General features: G+C 36.9%; 1 long non-coding RNA gene across 1 annotated transcript; it reads left to right on the top strand.

Moving 5' to 3' along the window:
- The first annotated feature begins 4,413 nt into the window (after positions 1–4,413).
- On the top strand, positions 4,414–5,023 carry LOC149597096 (uncharacterized). Its single transcript, XR_016379395.1, has 2 exons — positions 4,414–4,736; positions 4,794–5,023. It is a non-coding gene; the product is annotated as an uncharacterized LOC149597096 (long non-coding RNA).
- Positions 5,024–12,280: the final 7,257 nt, after the last annotated feature.

Raw genomic sequence — 12,280 nt, 5'->3', positions numbered from 1 at the left:
TTTGGCCGAGCGGGAAAGAATTGTTTTGTTCTTTCTCGCTGGATCGCTCAAATGGGAGGATTGATCAGGATTACAGAAGAATTTACGTTTCTTTTTAAAAATTGGTTTATTCAATTTGTTTTCGAATAGCACCTATTTTAATCGTAGTTAAAAATCTTTATTCGCAAACACTTCAGAATAAATTTATCAAAGAGATATACAATGTGTTTTGTAGGGGCGATACTTTTATCAAGATTATCTTCGGTCAGATAGAGCTCTACTGGGCATGCGCTTATTTCGTAGCACTGGGAATTTCCGTTGAATCCATCCGCCATGTAGTAATTCCATGGAACGAGTCTAGAAATACCCGATGCCAAAATTGCATCCAAAGGCGAGTACAAAATCTTATTTCTATTCTGCTCAATTATTATCGTTCATAGATTTGAAAGACAAGAAGTACAACTTAAGGAAAAGGTACATAAAAAGGTTGTAAATTGTATAAACAACTGAAAGAACAGTTAGCGTATTGCATGAGCAGGCTTTAGCTTTTCGTGTTTTGAATTTGATAGATCACACTATTTTTAGCTTTGGTAAAGTAGGTTTGAACACGCAATTGGAAGGCCAACTTGTGCCAAGAGAAATACCATTTCTATTCCTAAATACAGTATATACTGTTAATAGTAAATCTAGCCTGGGAAACGCTGGTAACATGTTATCCAATTGGGTCAAGTGATTATCGATTCCAAAACCACCTGTATCATTTCACGCAATTAATTGAAAGTGAAAGCCGAGCACAAGCGCATAAAATATTTATATGGTTTTTACTGTTATACGCCAACTCATTTTACAATGCCGTAATGCGTAGCTGCTTGAGATGGGATCCGCCTAGCAACATGCATGCTAAATCATTTCAATTTCATTTGAAATTTTGGGTTTTCTTCCGGAGATATGTCTTAGATTGACTGTGACGGGTGAGCACTATTGATTCAGAAACAAGCATAAACAAAACGGACGTCGAACTAAGTAAATTGAAGTAAGTTTCAAGCATTTAAACTAGACATTTTAATTAATGCTTTGCATAAATTTCCATTGATTCAATTGAGTTTTTTCAAACTGCTATTTTATGATTTTTACCTATACGAGATTTCTTACTTTTGTCTGCACCTTATTCTTATTTTTCGGGCTGTATTTCCGACTAAATGAATAGGCGTAAATCAAATAAAGAACGTAGATTGCGCGTTTTTCTAAACTATGATCTTTATTACTTTAGTTACTGTGTTGATTCTTAGGCACGTTACAAACATATGGAAATTAATCAATACTATTGGTTTCGTGTTTCTCATACCCTTTCACTATTGGGTGGTGGGGGTGAAGGTTGCGAATGGGAATGCCATGAATTTTGTCTAAGGGAGTGATATCAGTGCTATTAGAAGTAAGATAAGGGACAAGAAGTATCGAGGTAACCAAATTCTTCACTTGGCGAAAGTGAATATTCTTGATAACAAACCGACGGTTGGCCCTTTGGTAGCGGTTTCTGAATTCTCCCTCCAAAACGTGAGACGCTCGTGGAGGTATACGGCCGAACTAGATTCAAGCACCCGCGTCCGTGTTCCGCAGCTTTTGGTTGAGGGGAAGGGGGTAGGAAATGTTTTTGGAACTCGAACAATTTTTCTCTCTAGTGTAGGCAGGATGGAAGCGGCATAAAATTCTCAAATTTGTTCACTAGTGCCAGGATCTACTACCAATGCTAGAGCTCTTACCTTCTAGACAGTTATTTTACTTCTGGTGCTTTGTTGAACAGTCGAGAATGGTCCAAATAAACAGCACTAACTACAGAATTTAATTTATGTAAAGCCTGGTTCCCACTTGACGAAAAAAAGCACGCGAAATGTGTATTCGCCGGCTGAAACTTCTTGACGATTATTTATTCGCCAGAGCCGGCGTTCCCACTTAGCGCGAAATTTGAAGAGATCGCGCGCGAGATTTTCTTTCACGTTAAGCCTAATTATTTTCTTGCGGATTAAAAATGGAAAACCTAAACAAAATAAATAATGAAAATGGCCTTTGTTTAAATTTAACGTCTCAAAAATGTCTTTCGGGAAATGAGAGGTGACCACGAGTTTCTTCAGGTAAAGAAATATTGAATTATCAGAACTTTAATTTAGATTCTATCAATGTAGTTTTCACTTATATATTGTAACCGATGTTCCCCCATTGTGTATTTGTGTTGTGCTAAAACATAAAACAGTAGTAGGCTTAAAATAAAACTTAAGTGATCGACAAAAGAAAGGATGCATTACAAAATTCTGAATCTGGGTTTTGATTGGTTGCTTTTAGGGCGAATTTGTTTCCCCTTTTCGCCTCGACTAAAAAAAATAGAACAAGTCGCTCAGTTCCGCGAATACGATTTTTTGCCGGCGAATATCAAAAATTCGCTCAATTTTATCGCGCTGATCATTTCGCGTTGAAATTTCGCCCTATTTTCGCCAAGTGGGAACCAGGCTTAATACTGAAACAATAGAACTATTAATCAAAAGAGAAGTTCATCACATTAGGATGAAACTCCAAAAATTACACACTTTAACCATTAGGATTAAATAAGTTCATTAAAATATTTACAAATAAGTGTGGCTTATGTTTATATTAGAAATAGAATAGTTCGATACTAAATGTAATTATTAAAGTCATTACACTGTATCTTTAGAGTTTAAACGTTAATAGGACCTGAAGCACAGAGTTCACAAAGACGGCAGGTGCCAGTGGAAGGTTCGTCGTTTATCGCGAATCGCGAGTCGCCGATTAAAGGTTATAACGCACAAAACTAAAATAAGTCCACAACAACAGCAAATCTTTACAGCATTTGAAGATTTCAGATTACACACGCTGTAATTTGCGTAGACCCCAAAATGGCACTGAACCAATTCGAATTTTTTGGAAATGATCGATATTTTAAATACAAGTAAAATTTGCATTTACAAATCGCAAATGTTATCGTCGATTTGGGAATTTCTTTTTATACATGTTTTAATATAGATACTCCCAAGAGACTCCAATAAACGCGACGACAATTGCAGTGAGTTTATCAACATTTAGTCTCGTGTCTTTGCAGGGTTTATTTTGTATCGAAGGGAATTAAACTTGTAATACTTTTCGTTAGATTGCGTGGGAGATGGAGAACCACGCATCACGGTACGATATCATAGAGGACTACTTTAAACGATCTCTTAATATGAAGTATGTATCATAGTAATAAAAGTAGATTCGAGTAATTGGGCCGAGCGAGAAAGAATTGTGTTAAATCACTAATTCTGTCAAATGGGTGTGCGAATACGAGAATTTGAATATCATACCCATATTTTTCTCGATAAATTTGAAAAGCATAAAACTAGCAATTGGAACAATGAATTAGGGATCTTCTATTCACGCACTGCAAAAAAACCCTGTTAATATAATAAAAGGGCTGTTCGGAATGGGACAAACGACGATCTCCCTCATACACTCTAAGAAATGGAAGTGTTAAAAACGTGTTAAAACGGTGTAAACACCGTAAAAACACCCAAAAGAGAGTTTTATTACCTTGAGTTTTTAGGGACCAATTTAAAGTGTAAATTCGGTGTAAAATAACACTATTAAAACACCGTTCGAAATTAAACATGACAAGTTGGGAAACCAAAATTAACCCCTCCGAGCCGAGACAAATTTACTTTCTAAACACAAGTCCACCAGCCAATGAGAAAAACCGGAAATACATAGTTCAAATTGGCGAAATATTGCCAAGGTCTTTAGCAAAGGCTTAAGCGTTTAACAATTTCCTTTGTATCCTCAATAATTCTAATGAGGACCTAAAACGTATCACTGAAGGGTGTATTTAACTTTCGGCTCACTCTGAACCGTAACACCTCCTATAAGAGGAGGCGAAACAAGGTCATTTCTAGTTTAAATCTAGGGTATCTTATTTCACAGTCCCAATCGTTTCAACACTTGTGGATAGATGAAGAATTAACACCCAAATTATCAAATGAATGTAAAAAATGCGATTACACTATATATATAAATGTAGTAAAGATGAATTAAAAAGTAAACACCAAATTTCAAATGTTAATATCAAAAGATGTTTTTGGAATATTAAGATGAAACAGAGCTTTATAGCTACACAACTACTTAAAGAATCGTAATGCCGAAAAATATTTAAAATATTTCCATTTAATATTCTGCAAAAAGGAAATGTTATCGTTTTGTAAGAGATCTTATCATCCTACTCGCTTTATATTAACTTTGATGTGCGTGTAGTGTTTCGATTCGGATGCAATCTTCATTACTCGTTCTATATAAACTCTCACGTGTGTCATTACATAGAAATAAGTTTATCTTAAATAATTAATTAAATATAAATGATATTAATTATTTTAATCGCCAGTAAATAACTTTAACAAGTCGGGAAAACCAAAATATTACCTCTCCGTGTCGAGAAGATTATATAAACTTAAGTATCCAATGAAAACGTCGACCTTTTTGCCCTCATCCTTTCCCGCGCTTTGCGCTTCCGCATTTCATCCTTACTCTCAACATTATCTTCCTCCATTTTACATACAAAAATCGAATACTCACAAAAAGGAGCGGCAAAAACCTGCTGGCTCTTTACAACCACTTAATTTGACTTAATATCCAACTTCCAAACACAAATATTTACTGGTAGATAAATTGACAACCTACAAGCAAAGAAAAATTCTCAAGAATGGCTCCCGCAAATTTAAAAGGTCTATTTTCAACTAGGTTTTTTTGAAATTTTTGGTCTAACTGTTATCTACACCTAGATGGTTTTCAGAGAAACAAACAAGGAGCATAAACACAATAATGGAAGCTTCAGTTTTATTTAAAACATGTAAAACAATTATCATCTCTGCAAATAGCTTACACATGTCTTTTTTACCAATGCCTAACCGTTTGGATTTTTCTAAAGCAATCTCAGCACCAAAAAATATTTTTTGATACAAAATAAATGTTTTATATTCTTATTAAGAATAAAACAAAAGGATAAAAAAGATCTGTCCTCTCGTAATTTTTTAAGCTTTTATCAAGATTACTCTATACAACAGTAACAAGGAGTATAAACCCATTAGTGGAAGCAGTATTTTTTTTCCGAAACAATCTCGCTTATGTTTATCCTCTCTAGGCTTCGCTAAATACGTATTTCTCTTACGTAAAATATTAATAGACAGGCAAGGATTCATACCATTAAAGAAGGAGAGCAATATTATCCATATTTTCATTTCATATACAGAGAAAAGAAATTATTATGTTTCTGAGAGGAGCTTCCCATTTTTGTTGTTGTTTTGAAAAATATATCGCAATGCACGGGCCTTAATAGATATAGGAGGCAATGAATGAAATATATCACAATGCACAGGCCTTGATAGATATAGGAGGCAATGAAGGAAATATATCGCATGCACGGGCCTTGGTAGATATAGGAGGCAATGATAATCTCTCTCTTTGCACGAGAGATTTATCTTTAATATTTAAATAAATATAATTATTTTTAATTATTTTAATCTTCAATAATTAACATTAATAATAGTTAAATCGTTTAAAATAAAGTTATACCTATTATCATCTCAAACTTTGCTAATATTGACGTTTAAAGTGAAGGGTACCCCTCTTGCCCGCTTTTTTCAAATTTGGGGTATATATACGATTCGATTCCATTATAATAGTAAGGAAAAAGCGCAATTGCGAAAACCTTTGGTGGAGATCCCACCTTAGGGAGGCTAGACGTTTCTCGTAACCCTAGCTGATCGCCGCGTATATCCTAAAACCAAACGATGATAATGGAGTAGAAGCCAATGATATAGATTGGTGTCTATGTGGAATAGACGGAAGACCAGTGGATGGTGGTGTTAGAAGCCAATGATACAGATTGGTGTCTATGTGGAGTAGACGGAAGACAAGTGGATGGTGGTGTTAGAAGCCAATGATACAGATTGGTGTCTATGTGGAATAGACGGAAGACCAGTGGATGGTGGTGTTAGAAGCCAGTGTAAGTGTAGACTGGTGTCAATGTGGGATTGACAAAGAATAGAAGATGGTGGTGGTGGAAGCCAGAAAAGTACCAGACCGGTGTTCATATGGGATGGACGAAGACCAAACATGGTATTGTGAGAACTCAAGTATAGACTAGCCAAAGGAGAGAAATACAATTTTCCAAATTTCTGTGAACTGTCAATGCGGTCCGGAAATTGGGAACACGTTTGCTCCGATACGCAAACTGCGAACGCGGTCACGTGGGTGTAACAACGGACAGACAGACACACAGACAGACACACACACACACACACACACACACAGACAGACACGGCCGTTACAGAACCTCTCCTGGACTACGTCACACGGAGAGGTAAAAATAGTTAAATCTTTTAAAATAAAGTTGTTCCTATTATCATTTGAAACTTTGCTAATATTGACGTTTAAAGTGAAGGGTACCCCTCTTGCCCGCTTTTTTCAAATTTTGGGGTATATATACGATTCGTTTCCATTATAATAATAGTTAAAAACGCATGCGCGTGAACCGATGGTGGAAGCCCTGCCATTGGGAGGCTAGACGTTTCTCGTAACCCTAGCCGATCGCCGCGTATATCCTAAAACCAAACGATGTGGAAGAAGCCGGAGTGGACAAAGGCCTGAAGATGGTGGTGCATAGAAGCTGGTGTCAATGTAGGATTGACGAAGAACAGAAGATGGTGGTGTTTAGAAGCTGGTGTCAATGTGGGATTGACGAAGAACAGAAGATGGTGGTGCTTGCGAGCCCATAACTACAGGCTAGTGTCCATGTGGGATGGACAAAGACTAGCAGATTGTGGTCCTTAGAAGCCAGTTAGTAAAGACTGGTGTTGGAAGATGAATGGCCAAATTTCCTTGAACCGCGAACGCGTTCCGGAAATCGGGTATTTGTTTGCTCCTATTTGTAAACTGCGAACGCGGTCACGTGGGGTCTGACAGACAGACACACAGACAGACACGGCCGGTGTAATACCTCTCCGTGACATACGTCACTTGGAGAGGTAAAAAGGTGTTAAACTGCACCTCTGTTGCACAATTTTATACTTATCTTTGCCACCAATTGCTCAAATAAGTGTTATTAAACCCTTTCAGGGGTGTAAATCAACACCTGTAACGGTGTCAAATTTGGACCCACATAAACTACTTTTAAAGGTGTTAAAGCACACCCCATTTTCTTAGAGTGTAGGGTTTAGCAAAGCGGTGCATGGATTAACCAACGCCAAGGATTGTTCACTAACCGGGTCTACCATATGTAATGCTATCGCCAACGCCAACTATATGTTCCCATTTATTACAGGGCAGGATTTTAATTTTTACGTCATTTGACACGTGATATTTGGTCCAATTTTCTTATAAATTCCTGTTAGGGATAGCAGGGTAAAAATGAGGGGGCAGTCCCTTTAAGTTTCTCTAAGTATGCGGCTCTTCGTATACAGGAAGGAAAATCAGCAAAGTTATGTTAAAGTCTAATTGTATATTTTTTTGTCGGTGATTTAAGAGTATTTTACGAAGAGCATAAACTGACCTTTTTTGATATAACTAAATTGTACACTGAACCTCATTTTTTCAACGTAAGTGAAAGAGAAATCAGACAAAAATAAGACTATTGAAGTGAAAATACTAAATAACACTTGCTATGGTTTTAGAATGCTCATTTCATCTAAATAGCTGTGGCAAGCTCATTTTTCGATGGCCGCCAGAAATATTTCAGTCCAACTCCGGTCTTCGAAACGGAAAGAACGATTATTGTGTCTGGTGGCCCCAAAAGAGTCTTATCAACTTCCTTATCTTTCTTAAATATGGACACGGAAGTAAAAATTCGGACAATCTTAATCCACTCCCAACCCAATTCATTGATTTACACTCTTCTCTCAACTATAGGTGGTGATTTTAATCGGGTTAACCGTGGTCCTATTGTCACTTTTGCTCGTCATTCACTCTATCGTAACCAACAAATACAAATCTCTGCCCACTAAGAAAGTTGTCAAGAAAATGACCCAAGACACCTTGGAAAATGTCTGGGAGAACGCCTCGCTCTTGTGCGCCGAACGTAAATAGTTCACCATGTAGCGCAAGCCCGTTTCGTATGAGGGTTTAATTCAAATACCATAAATTGTCATCCCTCAATTACGAAAGAAGGCTAACGCGAAAATTAATAATTTTGTCCTGTAGCGATTCCCTCCGTTTTGTCCCACATTACTTGTCGCCTGGTCACTTCGTCGTGGCTAATCGGAGTGACGTTCATTCTGTTTTTCGTGGGTTGCTACTTGCGGACGGAGTTGACGACGGAAAGCTACAATCGCATCCACACTCTTTCGGACTTGATCAAGTCGGGAATTCCGCCTATAATATTTGAAGAAACCGGAACTCTCGAAAAACTGAAATTATTGGTAAGTAGGCGTTTTTATGTTAAATCCTCTATTCCCTGATGTTATTGGTGTTTATTTATAGGCAGCTCAAGACCTAGTTGTTAAGGAATGGCTAGAGTCACTCGATATGGAGAATATTTACAGTAATCCAGGGGATTATCTATTTCGTGAAGGATACATCCCAATTCTATCTGGAGAAAAGGTTCTAATCACTTCGAACACTTTTCTGACTTGGATTATGGCTGAATTCCTTACATCTGATTCCGAAACTAAATCATTCATCGTGAACAACGGAGGCCTTCACTTTTCGTACGGCGAAGTTAACTGCGAGAACTTGCACTTCATATTTAACACCTCTTGGATGAGAAGTAGCCCGCTAGTGGAGGAAAACGCCCAACTACTGTCGGTATGAATTTTATCGTACACGACAATAGGGCTTGACGAATTATCTATTGCAGCATGGCACCATTAATCGAAACGCAAGTGTCGAAGCATCTGGATTCAGAGAAGTATCACTTATTGGAAGAGATCACTTGGAAGAGACCGATGAAAAGCGCGACTGATTTGGACCTCAGTAGCCTCTTCGTTCCCTTCTACTTGCTTTTCATGATGATGTCTTTAGCAGTAACCGTGGTCATTGCCGAAATACTTTTCAACCAATTTGCGTAAACGTTGAAAATTTAATAAGTCCGCTCACCAAATCGAATTCCTAGAAAAGACGGAAGGTTTCTTTAAACTTCATTCAAGCACACCAGAGAGAATTTATAAATTCTCTCTGAGCACACCAGCAAAATCTCACATCAAATATGCTCTTTAACTTATAGGTGGTAACTTACTTACGATATCATTAAGATTTAAAAATCAACACTCGACTTAATTTTTATATAGTCATGGTTATTCAGTCATGAGAAATCTTTTTGTTTAATCAGTTTTTGTCATTAAGGCAATATTGTATGACAATACTAAAGTCGTTTTTTTCCGCTTGAAACATTAAAATGGCCTATCGAGAAATTGAATTTCTTGTAAATGGTGGATAAAAATTAAAATTGCTTTTTGAAATCCAAAATGTCTCAGTGATTTTAAAAATTTGTCAATTCTTAGGCATACGCCAAGGATATTCTAAACTAAAATATAATTTAAAAATATACTTCATTCAACATGAGGGAAGTAATTTTTGGTTTCTGATATTGAACTGTAAGAGTTGTTAAAACTAGAAGCGTTAAATAAAATCTGACCTACATAATAAACTAACGACATATCGAGAGTTTTTGCCTTAAGTTGAGCTAACTCTTTTGAATATCGACCACCTTTGGTCTTTAAAATATTTATATTCCTAGCCAACTTATAATAGAATCCAATCTTAGGAAGGATAAAAATTCCCGTACAAAACCCATTTTTAACATTGTTAAACATTTTCATTTGCACCTTTTCTAAGCTTGCTTTTATTAAATTACCAGGACTACTGATCCGGTTCTCTGGGTTTAAGGCTCCCAAAAACGTAATCATAGAGTTCTATTAACTTCTAAACTGCGTCAAGCTTCATCATTTCTCCAAATTTTCTCCGTTTTGTTTTGAACCCTAGTGCATGGTAGCGAGTAGTTAAGAGCTAGAACAGTTCAATCGCGGTTACGGACGCAATTCCCAAACCCCGCGTAGTAATCCCTTGGAACGAGTCTAGAAATACCAGATGCCTAAATTGAACTAAAATGCAAGTAAAAATGTCATTTCTATTCTTAGGCACGTTACAAAGATATGGAAATGAATCAAAACTATTGGTTCCGGGTTTCTCCTACCCTTTCACTATTGGGTAATAGGGGGGGGGGAATTGTGAATGAGCATAATAATGTCATCAGAAGTCCATTAAATTAGCCTGGGAAGTAACCAAGAGCGGAGTTTGGGACTCCCCTCTCTTGTGTAGCAATACTGAAGAAGGGCGACACATTCGCCACCTCGCGATAATTTTTCTCAGATCTCCGGTTCCTAAAAATGAACACTGTATCTCTAAAGGGACCGGAAAACGCCCCCTTCCACTGCAAAACCGAGCCCTCTTTAGCATAGAATCAGGAGAAGGGATGGGGTGTGAATTTTGGAACAGTCCAGGTCATTCAGTTTTTTATGACTCTTCACAAACCTATTGAAAAAAAACTATTTAACTACCGTGGCCGTTCCTTTTTTATATTTTTATAAAGCAAACAATCCACCCTTTAGAGATCCAACGTTCATGGGCTGAAGAAGTCAGGCCCCGCTCTCGTCAACAAAGACTTCCTAAAGAGGAGCTCGAGATTTCTAACAGTGTTAGAAAAGGGGGAAAAATTTAACCCCTATCCATGGAGTTCTTACCCCAGCAGAGACGTTCGCTATACTAGCTATTGTAATTGTTTGCTTCTTAGGCTAATTTAATGGACTTCTGATGAATGGTCCAAAAAAAAATACCAACTATAGAATTTAAGTTACCAATACTGAAACAATGGAAACATTAATCAAAAGTGAAGTTCATCACATTAGGATGAAACTCCAAAAATTACACACTTTAACCATTAGGATTAAATAAGTACAGTACATTAAAATATTTACAAATAAGTGTGGCTTATGTTTATATTAGAAATAAAATAGTTCGATTCTAAATGTAATAATTAAAGTCATTACACTCTATCTTTAGAGTTTAAACGTTAATACGACCTGAAGCCCAATGTTCACAAAGACGCCAGGTCTTTCGCCGATTAAAGGTTATAATGCACAACATTAAAATAAGTCCACAACAACAGCAAATCTTTACAACATTTGAAATTTCCGATTACACACGCCATAATTTGCGTTGCCCCAAAATGGCACTAAACCAATTCGAATTTTTTGGACATGATCGATATTTTAAATACAAGTAAAATTTGCATTTACAAATCGCAAATGTTATCGTCGATTTGGGAATTTCTTTTTATACATGTTTTAATATAGATACTCCCAAGAGACTCCAATAAACGCGACGACAATTGCAGTGAGTTTATCAACATTTAGTCGCGTGTCTTTGCAGGGTTTATTTTCTATCGATGGGAATTAAACTTGTAATTCTTTTTGTTAGAATGCGTGGGAGATGGAGAACCATGCGTCACGGTACGATATCGTAGAGGACTACTTTAAACGATCTCTTAACATGAAGTATGTATCATTTATATCTATATAAATCAAAGTTCTGACTGACTGACAGACTGACTGATAATCAACGCCCAGCCCAAACCGCTTGCCCTAGAAGGTTGAAAATTTGCAGGAACGTTACTCATAAGTAGTAGGCGCGTACTAAGAAAGATTTTTCCAATCCGCCGCCATCTTAAAAAATGGCGCCCAGAAATGTAAAAAACATTCTCTATGCAATTAAGTACGCGCGTTTCAACCAATTTCATAAATATTTAGTACAACGGTCTCCTTTAACCTATAGACGGGCTTAAAGGTCTTTTGGGTTCGATTTGTTGCCATCTTTTTAAATGGCGGCCAAAACTTAAAAACCCTTGTTTATGGAATAATGTCCGCGTGAAAAGTAATAAAAAATATCCCGACGGGCTGACGGACTGTGCCGAGTGCCTTCGCTCCTAGGGTGCTACAAAAATATTAGTCATCAGTAAAATCTACACATTCTTTATTTCATCTTAGATGGAAGTTCTTATAACACGCGTGCGACGCCGCGGGTAACGGCTAGTAGTAAATAAAAGTAGATTCGAGTAATTGGGCCGAGCGAGAAAGAATTGTGTTAAATTACTAATTCTGTCAAATGGGTGTGCGAATATACGAGAATTTGAATATTATACCCATTTTTTTATCTCGATAAATTTGAAAAGCATAAAACTAGCAATTGGAACAATGAATTAGGAATTAAAAGGGCTGTT

The sequence above is a fragment of the Phalangium opilio genome, unplaced genomic scaffold (genome assembly GCF_054372755.1).
Source record: "Phalangium opilio isolate 3A_F unplaced genomic scaffold, DU_Popi_V2 ptg000390l_1, whole genome shotgun sequence".
Classification (NCBI taxonomy): Eukaryota; Metazoa; Arthropoda; class Arachnida; order Opiliones; family Phalangiidae; genus Phalangium; species Phalangium opilio.
Note: the sequence above shows the minus strand (reverse complement) of the source record. Positions and strands in the feature narration are given on the sequence as shown.